Source organism: Heterodontus francisci, unplaced genomic scaffold (assembly GCF_036365525.1).
Source record: "Heterodontus francisci isolate sHetFra1 unplaced genomic scaffold, sHetFra1.hap1 HAP1_SCAFFOLD_43, whole genome shotgun sequence".
In the NCBI taxonomy this organism is placed as follows: domain Eukaryota; kingdom Metazoa; phylum Chordata; class Chondrichthyes; order Heterodontiformes; family Heterodontidae; genus Heterodontus; species Heterodontus francisci.
In genome coordinates this window covers 17,920,404-17,938,469 of record NW_027141852.1, presented here as the reverse complement: position 1 = coordinate 17,938,469, position 18,066 = coordinate 17,920,404, and the positions used below count along the sequence as shown (strand labels likewise).

The 18,066-nt window shown below is 44.8% G+C and overlaps 1 non-coding gene across 1 annotated transcript; it reads right to left on the bottom strand.

The window, feature by feature from the left end:
* Positions 1-17,398: 17,398 nt before the first annotated feature.
* Positions 17,399-17,470, bottom strand: trnam-cau (transfer RNA methionine (anticodon CAU)). Its single transcript has one exon. It is a non-coding gene; the product is annotated as a tRNA-Met (tRNA).
* Between the last annotated feature and the right edge of the window lie 596 nt (positions 17,471-18,066).

Sequence of the window (18,066 nt, the reverse complement as noted above, 5' to 3'; positions counted from 1 at the left end):
GTACCTTTCAAAGAGGTAAATTGTGTCTGTTCTGTTTCAAGTTTTATATTTAAAATGTAACCATGGTGACAGACTTTATTTAGATCTGATAGTGAGTTTGTTTTTATACTGTGATTGATGTATCAACCTGTCAGCTGTACTGAATTGGAGTGAAATGGAAACAACTTCTGTCTGTCCTGCTGCTGTTTGACTGTTGGATTGAAAATGTGTCTCTCGATTTTGGGATCAGTGTCTGTCTGACTACTTTTATTTGTTCCAGTGGAACTGATGAGCTGGCAGTATCTCTGTGCTTTGGGAGTGATCCTGTACCGACTGTGTGTTGGAACGAGCTCGCTGCACTTTTCTTTGTGTCCAAGAATCACCACATCCAGTCAGGTTCCTTCATGTATTTTCCTGCAGGAATGAAAGAATTGATGAGGTAGAAGATACAAAAACGATCAATGTAATCGTCCCAATTATAATCATTATGAACAATCGCAAAATGAAAACCAGGAACACAAACAGTGTCAGTGTCTGACTCCACTGCAGCACTGCAGTATTCAGCTTCTGTTGACCAGGTGTTTGCAGTGGTTTTACAAGAAGTTTGTGACATTCAGAAACAACACAAGCCCTGAACTGCTCAATGACTGGGACTGTCCGATAGAGCAGTGACCTTCACACAGTCACATTTCTATTTCAACGAAAAAACCAGCAGCCACTATTTAAAATGTGCCTTTCACACTTCTCACCTGTTATCTGCAATATATGTTCTTTGTCTAACTGTCCACATCGTTATTTTGCAGCTATTTTCCCCCCACTGTTCACAATCCAACAAACAGTGAGAGACTGGAACTAAAGCAGGAAAATTCCCTCTCCTTTGGGTGGTGAAATTGTCAGTGATTTTCAATAGTGATTTCTTCCCATTGTGTCTCCCTGAGCCTGTACAGACACTGTCCGAGAATGAACTCTCCCTTCCCCGTGTCCCCGGCTCTCTCCATGTTCCAGGAGCAGCTCCTGCTCCACAGTGTCTGTTACAAACACTCCCCGACTCCCCCTCAACTTCCCACCACTCAATGCTAATCTCTGAGCACATCTGCGGACACGCTCCCAAAGCAGTGGCTGCTGGAAGCAGATGCTGTTTGTTCCCTTCCCCCGGGCCCGGGAAGTCTCCATTCGCAGCTAATTTAAAGCATCTTCCCCTGATTGAGTGAATGGCCTCACAGACTGGGTTGGGGAAGGATGCGCATGTGCTCCACTCCTCATTGTGACGTCCCACTGGGGGGCGGGGTTATGTCGCGCGTGCGCAGATCTTTGCAGCAATTCAGCATTCAAACATCAATGGGAACTTTCCCCATTTCACCCTCATCAAAGTCCCAAAGAAAGTGAAGAGGGGCCTGGACTGGAGGGAGGGAGGGGCGGGGTAGGGGGAACCTAGAACCCAGAAAGCTGCCCACTTGCCCCATTTGGATGCTCAATTTGCGGTCATTCCCTGCAGGGGGTTTGTTATTATTGAGCCCCTCCTGGTAAAACAATCCGATAGAAAGAGGGGAGAAAGGAGGGAGCCGGTGTGTTTGCTGGGACCTTGCAGAATTCATTTCAGCAGCAAAAGTCCCGGGTTATATTAACCCGAGTGAAACACGCTGTCAGTGAGAGGAAAACCGAACGGCCCTTTTCATCTTTTCATTGGAAACAAAGTAGAGCCGGAAGTGCGGCGAGCAGAGCAGACACACAAGCTCAATGACAGGAGAGCTCGGCCGTCCCTGAGTTTCAGCTCCCAGCTCTGACATTTCCTCATCCACACTGTCTTTACTGTGGATGTTCAGGGGTTCCTTGTCGGATCTGAGGACTGTATCCATGAAACATTCTGAGTCAGGAGATCCACACACTCTCTGTTATCAAGATTTATGGGCAGGAATGTTTCAAAACTTTGTCTATTAAATCATTGTATTATTCACAGAACGAATGAGGCAATCGGTTCATTCTTCAGGCCTTGAACTTGGTTTGGGTAGACCGAAAACTGAGAGGTTCAGCACCTTTCTACTTCTTCACTATTGGCCTTGTGGCCTAATGGATAAGGCGTCTGACTTATGTGTATTTAACAAGATTATGTGTCCAAGAATCAAAGGGCACAGGCATAGCTCTGGAGGGATACAAGATGGCCAGGAAGGATCTGAAGAAAGGGATTAGGAGAGCTAAGAGAGGGCATGAAAAATGCTTGGCGGGTAGGATAAAAGAAAACCCCAAGGCCTTTTACGCGTATGTCAGAAATATGAGGATGACTAGGGGGACCGTAGGTCCGGTCAAGGACAATAGCGGGAGACTGTGTGTTGAGCCGGAAGAGATAAGTGAGGTTTTGAATGAGTACTTCTCTTCGGTATTTACGAATGAGAAGGGGTGTATTACTGAAGAGGACGGTGTGAAACAGACTGGTAAGCTCGAGGAAGTGCTCGTTAGGAGGGAAGATGTGTTGGGGTTTTTGAATAACTTGAAGATAGACAAGTCTCCCGGGCCTGACGGGGTATATCCAAGGATGTTATGGGAAGCAAGGGATGAAATTGCAGAGCCGCTGGCAATGATCTTTTCATCTTCTCTGCTGACGGGGGTGGTACCAGGTGATTGGAGGGTGGCAAATGTTGTGCCCCTGTTCAAGAAAGGGAATAGGAACAACCCTGGGAATTACAGGCCAGTTAGTCTTACTTCGGTGGTAGGCAAGTTGATGGAAAAGGTGCTGAGGGATAGGATTTCTGAGCATCTGGAAAGACACTGCTTGATTCGGGACAGTCAGCACGGTTTTGTGAGGGGTAGGTCTTGCCTCACAAGCCTGATTTGAATTCTTTGAGCAGGTGACCAAGCAAGTGGATGAGGGTAAACCAGTGGATGTGGTGTACATGGATTTTAGTAAGGCATTTGATAAGGTCCCCCATGGTAGACTTATGGAGAAAGTCAGGAGGCATGGGATAGTGGGGAATGTGGCCAGTTGGATTAAGAATTGGCTAACTGATAGAAGGCAGAGAGTGGTCTTAGATGGTAAATACTCAGCCTGGAGCCCAGTTACCAGTGGCGTGCCGCAGGGATCAGTTCTGGGTCCTCTCCTGTTTGTGATTTTTATTAACGACTTGGATGAGGAAGTCGAAGGGTGGGTCGGTAAATTTGCAGATGATACAAAGGTTGGTGGAGTTGTGGATACCGAGGAGGGCTATTGTCGTCTGCAAAGGGACTTGGATAGGTTGCAGTGCTGGGCTGAAAAGTGGCAGATGGAGTTTAACCCTGAAAAGTGTGAGGTCGTCCATTTTGGAAGGACAAACACGAATGCAAAATACTGGGTTAACGGTAGGGTTCTTGGGCATGTGGAGGAGCAGAGAGACCTTGGGGTCTATGTGCATAGATCGTTGAAAGTTGCAACTCAAGTGGATAGGGCTGTGAAGAAGGCATATGGGGTGTTAGCGTTCATTAGCAGAGGGATTGAATTTAAGAGCCGTGAGGTGATGATGCAGCTGTACAGGACCTTGGTAAGGCCTCATTTGGAGTACTGTGTGCAGTTCTGGTCGCCTCATTTTAGGAAGGATGTGGAAGCCTTGGAGAGGGTGCAGAGGAGATTTACCAGGATGTTGCCTGGAATGGAGAATAAGTCTTACGAGGAAAGGCTGAACATTCTAGGCCTCTTCTCATTAGAACGGAGAAGGATGAGGGGTGACATGATAGAGGTTTATAAGATGATCAGGGGAATAGATAGGGTAGACAGTCAGAAACTTTTTCCCCGGGTGGAGCAAAGCGTTACAAGGGGTCATAAATTTAAGGTGAAGGGTGGGAGATATAAGGGGGATGTCAGGGGAAGGTTCTTTACCCAGAGAGTGGTCGGGGCATGGAATGCCTTGCCTGGGGAAGTTGTTGAGTCAGAAACTTTAGGGACTTTCAAACGGCTTTTAGATAGGTATATGGATAAAGGAGAATGATGGGGTATAGATTAAATTGTCCTTGACAGAGGACAAAGGATCGGCACAACGTCGTGGGCCGAAGGGCCTGTTCTGTGCTGTATTTTTCTATGTTCTATGTTCTATTATCAGAAGATTGTCGGTTCGAGTCCTGCCACGGACATTTTGGGCGATCAGTGTTTCGCACCGCAGCCTCACAGCTCCAGCGACCCGCGTTCAGTCCCTGTGCGCAGTTTGAGTTCTCCCTGTGACTGCGTGGGTTTCTTCGCACAGCCAAAGACTTGCAGATTGACAGGTAAATTGGCCATTGTAAATTGCCCCCAGTGCAGGGAGGTGGGAGAAGAATGGTGGGGCTGTGATAGGGAACATGGGATTAATGTCAGATTAGTATAAATGGGTGGTTGTTGGTCGGCACAGACTTGATGGGCCGAAGGGCCTGTTTCAGTACTGCATCTATTAATAAATAACTGATTTTTTTGATGAAGTAATAGAATGGTTGATGAAGGGAAAGCAATGGATGTTGTCTATATGGATTTTAAGAAAGCGTTTGACAAACTACCACATAAAAGGCTGGGTGACAAAACTCAGGCTCCTGGAATAGGAGGGTCAGTATCTGCTTAGATTAAAAAATGTATGAAATATCAAGAAAGGCGAGTTGTGGTATTTAGTTGTTTTTCAGAATGGAAGATGGTGAACAGTGATGTCCACAAGTGTCAGTGTCAGGACCACCATATATATAAATGACTTGAATATTGGAATCACAGAATCACAGAATTGTTACTACAAATTCACAATGCTTCCAATTTTCGTATCATCCAGAAACTTTGAAATTCTGCCCTGTACACCAAGGTTTAGGTCATTAATATATATCAGGAAAGGCAAGGGTCCCAACACTGACTCCTGGGGAACTCCACAACAAACCTTCCTCTCGCCCGAAGAACATCCATTGATCACTACTCTTTGTTTCCTGTCACTCAGCCAATTCCATGTCCATGTTACTACTGTCCCTTTTATTCCATGAGTTATAACTTTGTTCACAAGTCTGTTGTGTTGCATTGTATCAAACTCCTTTTGAAAGTCAATAAAAGCAAAATACTGCAGATGCTAGAAATCTGAAATGTAAACAAAAAGTGCTGGAAATACTCAGCAGGTCTGGCAACATCTGTGGAGAGAGAAACAGAGTTAATGTTTCAGGTCAGTGACCATTCAGATGCTGCCAGACCTTTTGAAAGTCCATGTAGACCACATCAACAGCATTGCCCTCATCATCCCTCTCTGTTACCTCATCAAAAAACTCCAGCAGGACAGTTAAACATGATTTTCCCTGAAGAAATCCATGCTGTCTTTCCTGAATTAACCCACATTTGTCCATGGGACTATTAATTTTGTCCCGAATTATTCTTTCGAGAAGTTTTCCCACCACCGACATTGAACTGACTGGGGAGTGAGACGAGGTGAGTTGCTTTAGCAGAGAGCCAACATGGGTTCGTCAGGCCGAATGGCCTCCTTCTGTGCTTTAGCCATTCTCTGATTGTATGATTCTAGCAGCAACTGTTGGTGGAGAGGCAGTGATGCAGGAATGGGTTGACAGAAAGGGGAAAGTCTGGGCTGGTGTGTGTTTGCAGCATTTGCAGCTTGTGTTCGGGTTTGTGAATAAAGGTGATTTGGAAGCTGTGTTCCAAATTGAAGTGTTTATTGGAAGCAAGAAGTTGATGTCAATGAAGAATAAAACGTGTTAAGATGAAGGGTGGTGTGATTGAGGATCGCAGTAAATATATTGTTGGTGAATTATTTGTGTTAATAAACTTCCACTGCACCCTCTGCTGCAGGCTGCTGTTTATATCCAGCTGTGTATTAGTGCTGTGTGTTAACTAGATAAATGTTTGTTTCAACGCTGTTTATAAAGCAATAGCATTGCACTCAAACAGTCCCAGACATAGCAACACACGTACAAAAGCAAAATACTGCAGATGCTGGAAATCTGAAACATAAACAGAAAATGCTTGAAATAGTCAGCAGGTCTGGCAGCATCTGTGGAGAAAGAAACAAAGTTAATGTGAGCGAAGGAAACAGACCTGAACTGTTAACTGTTTCTCTCTGCACAGATGCTGCCAGACCTACTGAGCATTTCCAGCATTTTCTGTTTTTATTACAGCAACACCTTTGATCAGCAGTAGCGGTGATAGTGCGAGCCAGGGGGCAGCCGGGAAGGTACGTTTCACTATAAAGTACTTACCTGACGATTCGGCGGACGCGGACACGGGGACTGCTGGGTAAGTGAACTTATATATTCGGGCAGTGGCTAAACCCGAAACACTACACGTGTCGTGTCTCCCACCCATCCTCCTCCTCCAACCAAAAAAAAGGACTCTTGTGTGGAGGGTTTGGTAAGGTAAGGTTTTCCTTTATATTTTTTTATTCTCTGTCGTCAATTTGGAGCAGAGGGGATGGAAGCTAGGGCAGTTGCATACTCCTCTTGCAGGATGTGGGAGGTAAGGGTCACCACTTGTGTCCCTGCTGACTTCACCTGTGAGAAGTGCACCCAACTCCAGCTCCTCACAGACCGCGTTAGGGAACGGGAGCTGGAGCTGGATGAACTTCGGATCATGCGGGAGGCAGAGGGGATGATAGAGAGCAGTTATAGGGAAGTCCTGACACCTAAGTCACAGGATAAAGGTTGCTGGGTGACCGACAGGGGAGGGAAAGTGAATAGGCACACAGTGCAGGGATCCCCTGTGGCCGTTCCCCTCAAGAATAAGTATACCGTTTTGTATACGGTTGTGGGGGGGGACCTACCAGGGGAAAGCCACAGCGGCCAGGTCTCTGGCACTGAGCCTGGCTCTGCGGCTCAGAAGGGAAGGGTGGAGAATAGGAGATCGATAGTGATAGGAGATTCAATGGTTAGAGGAACAGACAGGAGATTCTGTGGTCGCGAACGAGACTCCCGGATGGTATGTTGCCTCCTGGGTGCCAGGGTCAGGGATGTCTCAGATCGAGTCTTTCGGATTCTTAAAGGGGAGGGGGAGCAGCCAGAAGTCGTGGTACATATGACATAGCTAGGAAAAGGGATGAGGACCTGAAAAGCGAATATAGGAGTTAGGTTGGAAGCTAAAAGGCAAGACGAGCAGAGTAGTAATCTCAGGATTGATACCGGTGCCACGTGCTAGTGAGGCTAGAAACAGAGAGCGAGTGCAGCTGAACACGTGGCTACAGAGCTGGTGTAGCAGGGAGGGCTTCAGTTATGTGGATCATTGGGATACCTTCTGGGGAAGGTGGGACCTGGACAAGAAGGACGGGTTGCATCTGAACTGGAGGGACACCAATATCCTGGGCGGGAGGTTTGCTAGAGCTCTTCGGGAGGGTTTAAACTAGTTTGGCAAAGGTATGGGAACCGGAGCTACCGATCAGTGGATGGGGTAGCTGTTGAACAGGCAGATACAGAGTGCAGAGAGTCTGTGAGGAAGGTTAGACAGTTGACAGGGCAAAGTTTCAGCCAGTATGATGGGTTGAAGTGTGTCTATTTTAATGCAAGAAGTGTCAGGAATAAGGGTGATAAACTTAGAGCATGGATCAGTACTTCGAGCTACGATGTTGTGGCCATTACGGACACTTGGAGATCACAGGGGCAGGAATGGATGTTGGATGTTCCCGGGTTTGGATGTTTCAAAAGGAATAGGGAGATCGGTAAAAGAAGTGGGGGAGTTGCATTGTTAATCAGGGATAGTATCACAGCTGCAGAAAGGGAGGTCGTCGAGGAGAGTTTGTCGACTGAGTCATTATGGGTGGAAGTCAGAAACAGGAAAGGAGCAGTCACTTTATTGGAAGTTTTCTATAGACCCCCCAATAGCAACAGAGACACGGAGGAACAGATTGGGAGGCAGATTTTGGAAAGGTGCAGAAGTAACAGGGTTGTTGTCATGGGTGACTTCAACTTCCCTAATATTGATTGGAACCTCCTTCGTGCAAATAGTTTGGATGGAGCAGTTTGTGTCAGGTGTGTCCAGGAAGGTTTCCTGACTCAATATGTAGATAAGCCGACTAGAGGGGAGGCTATGTTGGATTTGGTGCTTGGCAACGAACCAGGCCAGGTGGCAGATCTCTCGGTGGGAGAACATTTCGGTGATAGTGATCACAACTCCCGGACCTTTACTGTAGTCATGGAGAGGGACAGGAGCGGACGGGATGGGAAAATATTTAAATGGGGGAGGGGGAATTACAATGCTATTAGGCAGGAACTGGGGTGCATAAATTGGGAACAGATGTTCTCAGGGAAATGCACGACAGAAATGTGGAGGTTGTTTAGGGAGCACTTGCTGCGACTGCTGGATAGGTTTGTCCCGATGAGGCAAGGAAGGGATGGTAGGGTGAAGGAACCTTGGATGACAAGAAATGTGGAACAGCTAGTCAAGAGGAAGAAGGAAGCTTACTTAAGGTTGAGGAAACAAGGATCAGACAGGGCTCCAGAGGGTTACAAGGTAGCCAGGAAGGAACTGAAGAATGGACTTAGGAGAGCTAGAAGGGGACATGAAAAAGTCTTGGCGGGTAGGAATAAGGAAAATCCCAATGCGTTCTACACTTATGTGAGGAACAAGAGGATGGCCAGACTGAGGGTAGGGCCGATCAGGGATAGTGGAGGGAACTTGTGCCTGGAGTCGGAGGAGGTAGGGGAGGTCCTAAATGAATACTTTGCTTCAGTATTCACTAGTGAGAGGGACCTGGACGTTTGTGAGGACAGCGTGGAACAGGCTGATATGCTCGAACAGGTTAATGTTAAGAGGGAGGATATGCTGGAAATTTTGAAAGACATGAGGACAGATAAGTCCCTGGGGCCAGCCGGGATATACCCAAGGATATTACGGGAAGCGAGGGAAGAGATTGCCGCGCCTTTGCCGATGATCTTTGCGTCCTCACTGTCCACTGGAGTAGTACCACATGATTGGAGGGTGGCAAATGGTATTCCCTTGTTCAAGAAAGGGAATAGGGATAACCCTGGGAATTATAGACCAGTCAGTCTTATGTCGGTAGTGGGCAAATTATTGGAGAGGATTCTGAGAGACAGGATTTATGATTAGTTGGAAAAGCATAGTTTGATTAGAGACAGTCAGCATGGCTTTGTGAGGGGCAGGTCATGCCTCACAAGACTTATTGAATTCTTTGAAGATGTGACAAAACACATCGATGAAGGAAGAGCAGTGGATGTGGTGTATATGGATTTTAGCAAGGAGTTTGATAAGGTTCCCCATGGTAGGCTCATTCAGAAAGTAAGGAGGCATGGGATGCAGGGAAAGTTGACTGTCTGGATACAGAATTGGCTGGCCCATAGAAGACAGAGGGTGGTAGTAGATGGAAAGTATTCAGCCTGGAGCTCGGTGACCAGTGGTGTTCCGCAGGGATCTGTTCTGGGACCTCTGCGCTTTGTGATTTTTATAAATGACTTGGATGAGGAAGTGGAAGTCTGGGTTAGCAAGTTTGCCGATGACACGAAGGTTGCTGGAGTTGTGGATAGTGTGGAAGGCTGTTGTAGGTTGCAACGGGACATTGACAGGGTGCAGAGCTGGGCTGAGCAGTGGCAGATGGAGTTCAACCTGGAAAAGTGTGAAGTGATTCATTTTGGAAGGTCGAATTTGAATGCAGAATACAGGCTAAAAGACTGGATTCTTGGTAGTGTGGAGGAACAGAGGGATCTTGGGGCCCATGTCCATAGATCGCTCAAAGTTGCCACCCAAGTTTGATAGGGTTGTTAAGAAGGCGTATGGTGTGTTGGCTTTCATTAACAGGGGGATTGAGTTTAAGAGCCGCGAGGTTATGCTGCAGCTCTATAAAGCCCTGGTTAGACCACACTTGGAATATTGTGTTCAGTTCTGGTCGTCTCATTACAGGAAGGATGTGGAAGCTTTAGAGAGGGTGCAGAGGAGATTTATCAGGATGCTGTCTGGACTGGAGGGCATGTCTTACGAAGAAAGGTTGAGGGTGCTGGGGCTTTTCCCATTGGAACGAAGAAGGATGAGACGTGACTTGATAGAGGGTTACAAGATGATGATAGGCATAGATAGAGTGGATCGCCAGAGACTTTTTCCCAGGGTGGAAAGGGCTATCACCAGGGGGCATAATTTTAAGGTGATGGAGGAAGGTTTCGGGGAGATGTCAGAGGTAGGTTCTTTACACAGAGAGTGGTGGGTGCCTGGAATGCACTGCCAGCGGTGGTAGTAGAAGCAGATACATTAGGGACATTTAAGCGTCTCTTGGATCGGTACATGGATGATAGTAGAATGAAAGGTATGTAGGTAGTTTTGATCTTGGAGTAGGTTAAAGGTTCGGCACAACATCGTGGGCCGAAGGGTATGTACTGTGCTGTACTGTTCTATGTTCTATGTTCTCTAACACAGGTGTTTGGAGGCTCAGCCTGGCTACGCAATGTTACAAGGACGCTGAGTGACACCATCGACAACGGGACAGAGAGAAAAACACACAGAAAACTAATAGACTGTGAGGAAATAAAAGTGAGGAACGGAGAGAGAGAGACAGACAACGAAACTGAGATGGAGAAACAAGGCATTTGTATGATTGTGTTCTCCCTGTTGTGTAACGGTATTTCCTGTTGTGTAAATATGTTTTCTGTTCTGTAAAGATGTCTCCTGTTGTTGTGCAAAGGTTTTCCCTGTTATTGTTTTATTTTCTGTTGCTGACCGTCTCCTCACTGTGACCATTTGTCCTGGTTTTATTGTGGCCAACATCACCATCTGGTGGTGGAGAGGAGGCTCTGCAGGAAGGGGGTTGACAAAGTGGGAGAGACTCGGCTGGTCCGTGTTTGCAGCTTGTGTTCGTGTGAGCAAAAGTGAGTTGTTACTGATTGATGTGTTCACGAGAAGGAAAAAGCTGATCGCAATCGAGCGCATCTTGTTATTATGGGGAAACACTTGATGTTTTGAAAGTGAACTGTTTGTCTTCCGACCAAACATAAATAGCAGAGAATGGTTCCGATCCATCGACCCAGCACGCTTCCGCTGCGCCACTCTGCAAACTGCTGGTTTAAATTTTAGCTGCCTGTTCGTGAAATATGTTCATTTCCCCAATGTTTTTATAAAAATAGGATTGGAGTCGGATTTCTCAAGAATCCCGGACTCAGCAACACACGTGCTGACGGACTCACCCTCACTGCACAATGACACAAGGACACTGAGTAACAGCACCGACAATGAGGCAGGCAGAGAAAGACACACTGAAAACCAGGAAGATATTATCAGGACCCAGAAAGGAACAGACAGAGAAAGACACACAGAAAACCAGGAAGAGATTATCAGGACCCAGAAGGGAACAGACAGAGAAAGACACACAGAAAACCAGAAAGAGACTATCAGGACCCAGAAGGGAACAGACAGAGAAAGGTACTGAGCAAACCAGCAAGAGACAATGAAAGACTGATGATTTATGTAATTGTGTTCTCTGTTGTGTAAAGATATTTCCTGCTGTGTAATATGTTCTCTGTTGTGTTACTGTATTCGCTGTTGTGTGAAGATGTTCTCTGTGATTGTGTAAAATGGTTCCCTGTTGGGTAAAGATCTTCTCAGTTGTGTAAATATGATCCGTCTTGTGTAAAATTGTTCCGGGTTGTTTAAATATGTTCCCTGCTCTGTAATGTAGAGCTGAGTCTGCACTAATGGAATTGCTACAGTATCTTCCAGTCTGATACTGGATGAGGGCTGGAATGTGATCCAAAGCACAGTCTATACAAATTAAATTGCTATTGTATCTTTTAGTTTCACAATCCGGGGGAGTTTTAAACTGAAATCTCAGTTTGTATCTCAGGTTATGCTATCTTTCAGATTCTCTCAATCTGATATCACACTTGAGATTTAGACTTAAGAAAGGATGTACTGGCATTGGAGGAGTTCAAAAGCGATTCACTCAGCTGATTCCTGAGATGAAGGGGTTGACTTATGAAGAACGGCGAAACAGGTTATTCATTCGTGTTTAGAAGAATGAGGGGTGATCTTTTTGAAACGTACAAGATTCTGAAGGGGCTTAACAGGGTGAAGAAGGGTCTCTGACCTGAAACATTAACTCTGCTTCTCTCTTCACAGATGCTGCCAGACCTGCTGAGTATTTCCAACATTTCTTGTTTTTATTAACAGGGTAGATGTTGAGAAAATGTTTCCACTAGTGGGGGAATCTCAAACTAGGCGACATAGTTACAGAATAAGGGGACACTCATTTAAAACTGAGATGCAAAGGAATTTCTTCTCTCAGAGGGTAGTGAATGTCTGGAATTCTCTACCCCAGACAGTATTGGAGGCTAAATCACTGAAAGTATTTAAAGAGGATGTAAATAGATTTTTGAAATATTGGAGAGTTGAGGTCCATGAAGAGCTGGCATGAAAGAGGAGTTGAGGTCTGGGGCAGATCAGCCATGATCTTACTGAATGGCAGGGCAGGCTTGAGGGGCCGAATGGCCTACTCCTGCTCCTATTTCTTCTGTTCTTATGTTATGTTATATCGAATGTATATGTCAGGATGCACTATGGGAATTAATACTGAAACTTATAAACTCATAATGTGTGTAAATATTGGGCTGATATTTAACTTGAATCTCAGAGTACATTATTGTAGTTAATTCTGTAAGTTTGAAAAGGGAACTCTGTGCCATAATGAAAACAAGAAATGCTGGAAATACTCAGCAGGTCAGGCAGCATCTGTACAGAGAGAAGCAAAGTTAACGTTTCAGGTCAGTGACCTTTCAGATGCTGCCAGACCTTTTGAAAGTCCATGTACACCACATCAACAGCATTGCCCTCATCATCCCTCTCTGTTACCTCATCAAAAAGCTACAGCAGGACAGTTAAACATGATTTTCCCTTAAGATATCCATTGCTGGCTTTCTTGAATTAACCCACATTTGTCCATGGGATTATTAATTTTGTCCCGAATTATTCTTTCGAGAAATTTTCCCACCTCCAAAATTGAACTGACTAGGGAGTGAAATGAGGTGAGTTGCTCTAACAGAGAGCCAGCACGGGTTCGACAGGCTGAATGGCCTCCTTCTGTGCTGTAGCCATTCTATGATTGTATGATTCTAGCAACAACTGTTGGTTGAGAGGCAGTGATGCAGGAATGGGTTGACAGAAAGGGGAAAGTCTGGGCTGGTGTGTGTTCGGGTTTGTGAATAAAGGTGATTTGGAAGCTGTGTTCCAAATTGAAGTCTTTACTGGAAGGAAGAAGTTGATGTAAATAAAGAGTAAAACGTGTTAAGATGAAGCGTGGTGTGATTGTGGGCAGCAGTAAATGTAGTGCTGGTGAATTATTTGTGTTAATAAACTTCCACTGCGCCCTCTGCTGCAGGCTGCTGTTTATATCCAGCTGTGTATTAGTGCTGTGTGTTAACGAGATAAATGTTTGTTTCAACGCTGTTTACAAAGCAAAAGCATTGCACTCAAACAGTCCCAGACATAGCAACACACGTACAAAAGCAAAATACTGCAGATGCTGGAAATCTGAAACATAAACAGAAAATGCTTAAAATAATCAGCAGGTCTGGCAGCATCTGTGGAGAGAGAACAAAGTTAATGTGAGCTAAGGAAACAGACCTGAACTGTTGACTGTTTCTCTCTGCACAGATGCTGCCAGACCTACTGAGCATTTCCAGCATTTTCTGTTTTTATTACAGCAACACAGGTGTTGGGAGGCTCAGCCTGGCTACACAATGTTACAAGGACGCTGAGTAACACCATCGACAACGGGACAGAGAGAAAAACACACAGAAAACCAAGAATAGACTGTGAGGAAGCAAAAGTGAGGGACAGAGAGAGAGGCAACGAGACTGAGATGGAGAAACAAGGCATTTGCATGATTGTGTTCTCCCTGTTATCTCAAGGTATTTCCTGTTGTGTAAATATGTTTTCTGTTGTGTAAAGATGTACCCTGTTGTTGTGTAAAGGTTTTCCCTGTTATTGTTATATTTTCTGTTACTGACCGTCTCCTCACTGTGACCATTTGTCCTGGTTTTATTGTGGCCCACATCACCATCTGGTGGTGGAGAGGAGGCTCTGCAGGAAGGGGTTGACAAAGTGGGAGAGACACGGCTGGTCCGTGTTTGCAGTTTGTGTTCGTGTGAACAAAAGTCATTTGTTACTGATTGATCTGTTCACTCGAAGGAAAAAGCTGATTGCAATCGAGCGCATCTTGTTATTATGGGGAAACACTTGATGTTTTGAAAGTGAACTGTTTGTGTTATTACCAAACATAAATAGCAGAGAATGGTTTCAATCCATCGACCTCTGGGTTATGGGCCCAGCACGCTTCTGCTGCGCCACTCTGCTAACTGCTGTTTTCAACTTTAGCTGCCTGTTAGTGAAATATGTTCATTTCTCCAATGTTTTTATCAAAATAGGATTGTGGTCGGATTTCTCAAGAATCCCGGACTCAGCAACACATGTGCTGACGGACTCACCCTCACTGCACAATGACACAAGGACACTGAGTAACAGCACCGACAATGAGGCAGGCAGAGAAAGACACACAGAAAACCAGGAAGAGATTATCAGGACCCAGAAGGGAACAGACAGAGAAAGACACAGAAAACCAGGAAGAGATTATCAGGACCCAGAAGGGAACAGACAGAGAAAGGTACTGAGCTAACCAGCAAGAGACAGCGAAAGACTGATGATTTATTTAATTGTGTTCACTGTTGTGTAAAGATGTTCCCTGTGTTCTTTTAAAGATATTTCCTGCTGTGTAATATGTTCTCTGTTGTGTTACTGTATTCGCTGTTGTGTGAAGATGTTCTCTGTTATTATGTAAAATGGTTCCCTGTTGGGTAAAGATCTTCTCAGTTGTGTAAATATGATCCGTCTTGTGTAAAAGTGTTCCCGGTTGTTTAAATATGTTCCCTGCTCTGTAATGTAGAGCTGAGTCTGCACTAATGGAATTGCTACAGTATCTTCCAGTCTGATACTGTATGAGGTGTGGAATGTGATCCAAAGCACAGTCTATACAAATTAAATTGCTATTGTATCTTTTAGTTTCACAATCCGGGGGAGTTTTAAACTGAATTCTCAGTTTGTATCTCAGGTTATACTATCTTTCAGATTCTCTCAATCTGATATCACACTTGAGATTTAGACTTAAGAAAGGATGCACTGGCATTGGAGGAGTTCAAAAGCGATTCACTCAGCTGATTCCTGAGATGAAGGGGTTGACTTATGAAGAACGGCTAAACAGGTTATTCATTCGTGTTTAGAAGAATGAGGGGTGATCTTTTTGAAACGTACAAGATTCTGAGGGGGCTTAACAGGGTGAAGAAGGGTCTCTGACCTGAAACATTAACTCTGCTTCTCTCTTCACAGATGCTGCCAGACCTGCTGAGTATTTCCAGCATTTCTTGTTTTTATTAACAGGGTCGATGTTGAGAAAATGTTTCCACTAGTGGGGGAATCTCAAACTAGGCGACATAGTTACAGAAGAAGGGGACACTCATTTAAAACTGAGATGCAAAGGAATTTCTTCTCTCAGAGGGTAGTGAATGTCTGGAATTCTCTACCCCAGACAGTATTGGAGGCTAAATCACTGAAAGTATTTAAAGAGGTTGTAAATAGATTTTTGAAATATTGGAGAGTTGAGGGCTATGAAGAGCTGCCATGAAAGAGGAGTTGAGGTCTGGGGCAGATCAGCCATGACCTTACTGAATGGCGGAGCAGGCTTGAGGGGCCGAATGGCCTACTCCTGCTCCTATTTCTTCTGTTCTTATGTTATGTTATATCGAATGTATATGTCAGGATGCACTATGGGAATTAATACTGAAACTTATAAACTCATAATGTGTGTAAATATTGGGCTGATATTTAACTTGAATCTCAGAGTACATTATTGTCGTTAATTCTGTAAGTTTGAAAAGGGAACTCTGTGCCATAATGAAAACAAGAAATGCTGGAAATACTCAACAGGTCAGGCAGCATCTGTACAGAGAGAAGCAAAGTTAACGTTTCAGGTCAGTGACCTTTCAGATGCTGCCAGACCTTTTGAAAGTCCATGTGCACCACATCAACAGCATTGCCCTCATCATCCCTCTCTGTTACCTCATCAAAAAACTACAGCAGGACAGTTAAACATGATTTTCCCTTAAGATATCCATGCTGTCTTTCTTGAATTAACCCACATTTGTCCATGGGATTATTAATTTTGTCCCGAATTATTCTTTCGAGAAGTTTTCCCACCTCCAAAATTGAACTGACTAGGGAGTCAAATGAGGTGAGTTGCTCTAACAGAGAGCCAGCACGGGTTCGACAGGCTGAATGGCCTCCTTCTGTGCTGTAGCCATTCTATTATTGTATGATTCTAGCAACAACTGTTGGTGGAGAGGCAGTGATGCAGGAATGGGTTGACAGAAAGGGGAAAGTCTGGGCTGGTGTGTGTTCGGGTTTGTGAATAAAGGTGATTTGGAAGCTGTGTTCCAAATTGAAGTGTTTACTGGAAGGAAGAAGTTGATGTAAATAAAGAGTAAAACGTGTTAAGATGAAGTGTGGTGTGATTGTGGGGAGCAGTAAATATAGTGCTGGTGAATTATTTGTGTTAATAAACTTCCACTGCGCCCTCTGCTGCAGGCTGCTGTTTATATCCAGCTGTGTATTAGTGCTGTGTGTTAACGAGATAAATGTTTGTTTCAACGCTGTTTATAAAGCAATAGCATTGCACTCAAGCAGTCCCAGACACATCAACACACGTACAAAAGCAAAATACTGCAGATGCTGGAAATCTGAAACATAAACAGAAAATGCTTGAAATAATTAGCAGGTCTGGCAGCATCTGTGGAGAGAGAACAAAGTTAATGTGAGCTCAGGAAACAGACCTGAACTGTTAACTGTTTCTCTCTGCACAGATGCTGCCAGACCTACTGAGCATTTCCAGCATTTTCTGTTTTTATTACAGCAACACAGGTGTTGGGAGGCTCAGCCCGGCTACACAATGTTGCAAGGACGCTGAGTAACACCATCGACAACGGGACAGAGAGAAAAACACACAGAAAACCAAGAAGAGACTGTGAGGAAGCAAAAGTGAGGGACAGAGAGAGAGGCAACGAGACTGAGATGGAGAAACAAGGCATTTGTATGATTGTGTTCTCCCTGTTATCTAAAGGTATTTCCTGTTGTGTAAAGATGTACCCTGTTGTTGTGTAAAGGTTTTCCTGTTATTGTTTTATTTTCTGTCACTGACCGTCTCCCCATTGTGACCATTTGTCCTGGTTTTATTGTGGCCAACATCACCATCTGGTGGTGGAGAGGATGCTCTGCAGGAAGGGGTTGACAAAGTGGGAGAGACTCGGCATGTCCGTGTTTGCAGCTTGTGTTCGAGTGAGCACAAGTGAGTTGTTACTGATTGATGTGTTCACGAGAAAGAAGAAGCTGATTGCAATAGAGTGCCTTTGGAAGCATCTTGTTATTATGGGTAAATACTTGATGTTTTGAAAGTGAACTGTTTGTATTATTACCAAACATAAATAGCAGAGAATGGTTTCGATCCATTGACCTCTGGGTTATGGGCCCAGCACGCTTCCACTGCACCACTCTGCTAACTGCTGCATTAAATTTCAGCTGCCTGTTAGTGAAATATGTTCATTTCCCCAAAGTTTTTATAGAAATAGGATTGGAGTCGGATTTCTCAAGAATCCCGGACTCAGCAACACACGTGCTGACGGACTCACCCTCACTGCACAATGACACAAGGACACTGAGTAACAGCACCGACAATGAGGCAGGCAGAGAAAGACACACAGAAAACCAGGAAGATATTATCAGGACTCAGAAAGGAACAGACAGAGAAAGGTACTGAGCAAACCAGCAAGAGACAGCGAGATCAAAGCAAAATACTGCGGATGCTGCAAATCTGAAATCAAAACAAGAAATGCTGGAACCACTCAGCAGGTCTGGCAGCATCTGTGGAAAGAGAAGCAGAGTTAACGTTTCGGGTCAGTGACCCTTCATCAAGGAGGCGAGGACAAATGGTATGGGAAGCAACAACTAATTTTCAGTAAAAAATGGGTGCAAGAATTGCTTCCATTAATGTGCGTAGCATTAAATCTACTACGCGATGTGTTTCAACCTTTGATTACCTAACCAAATTCAAAGCTGACCTACTGTTTCTGCAGGAGTGTGGAATACCACACCTC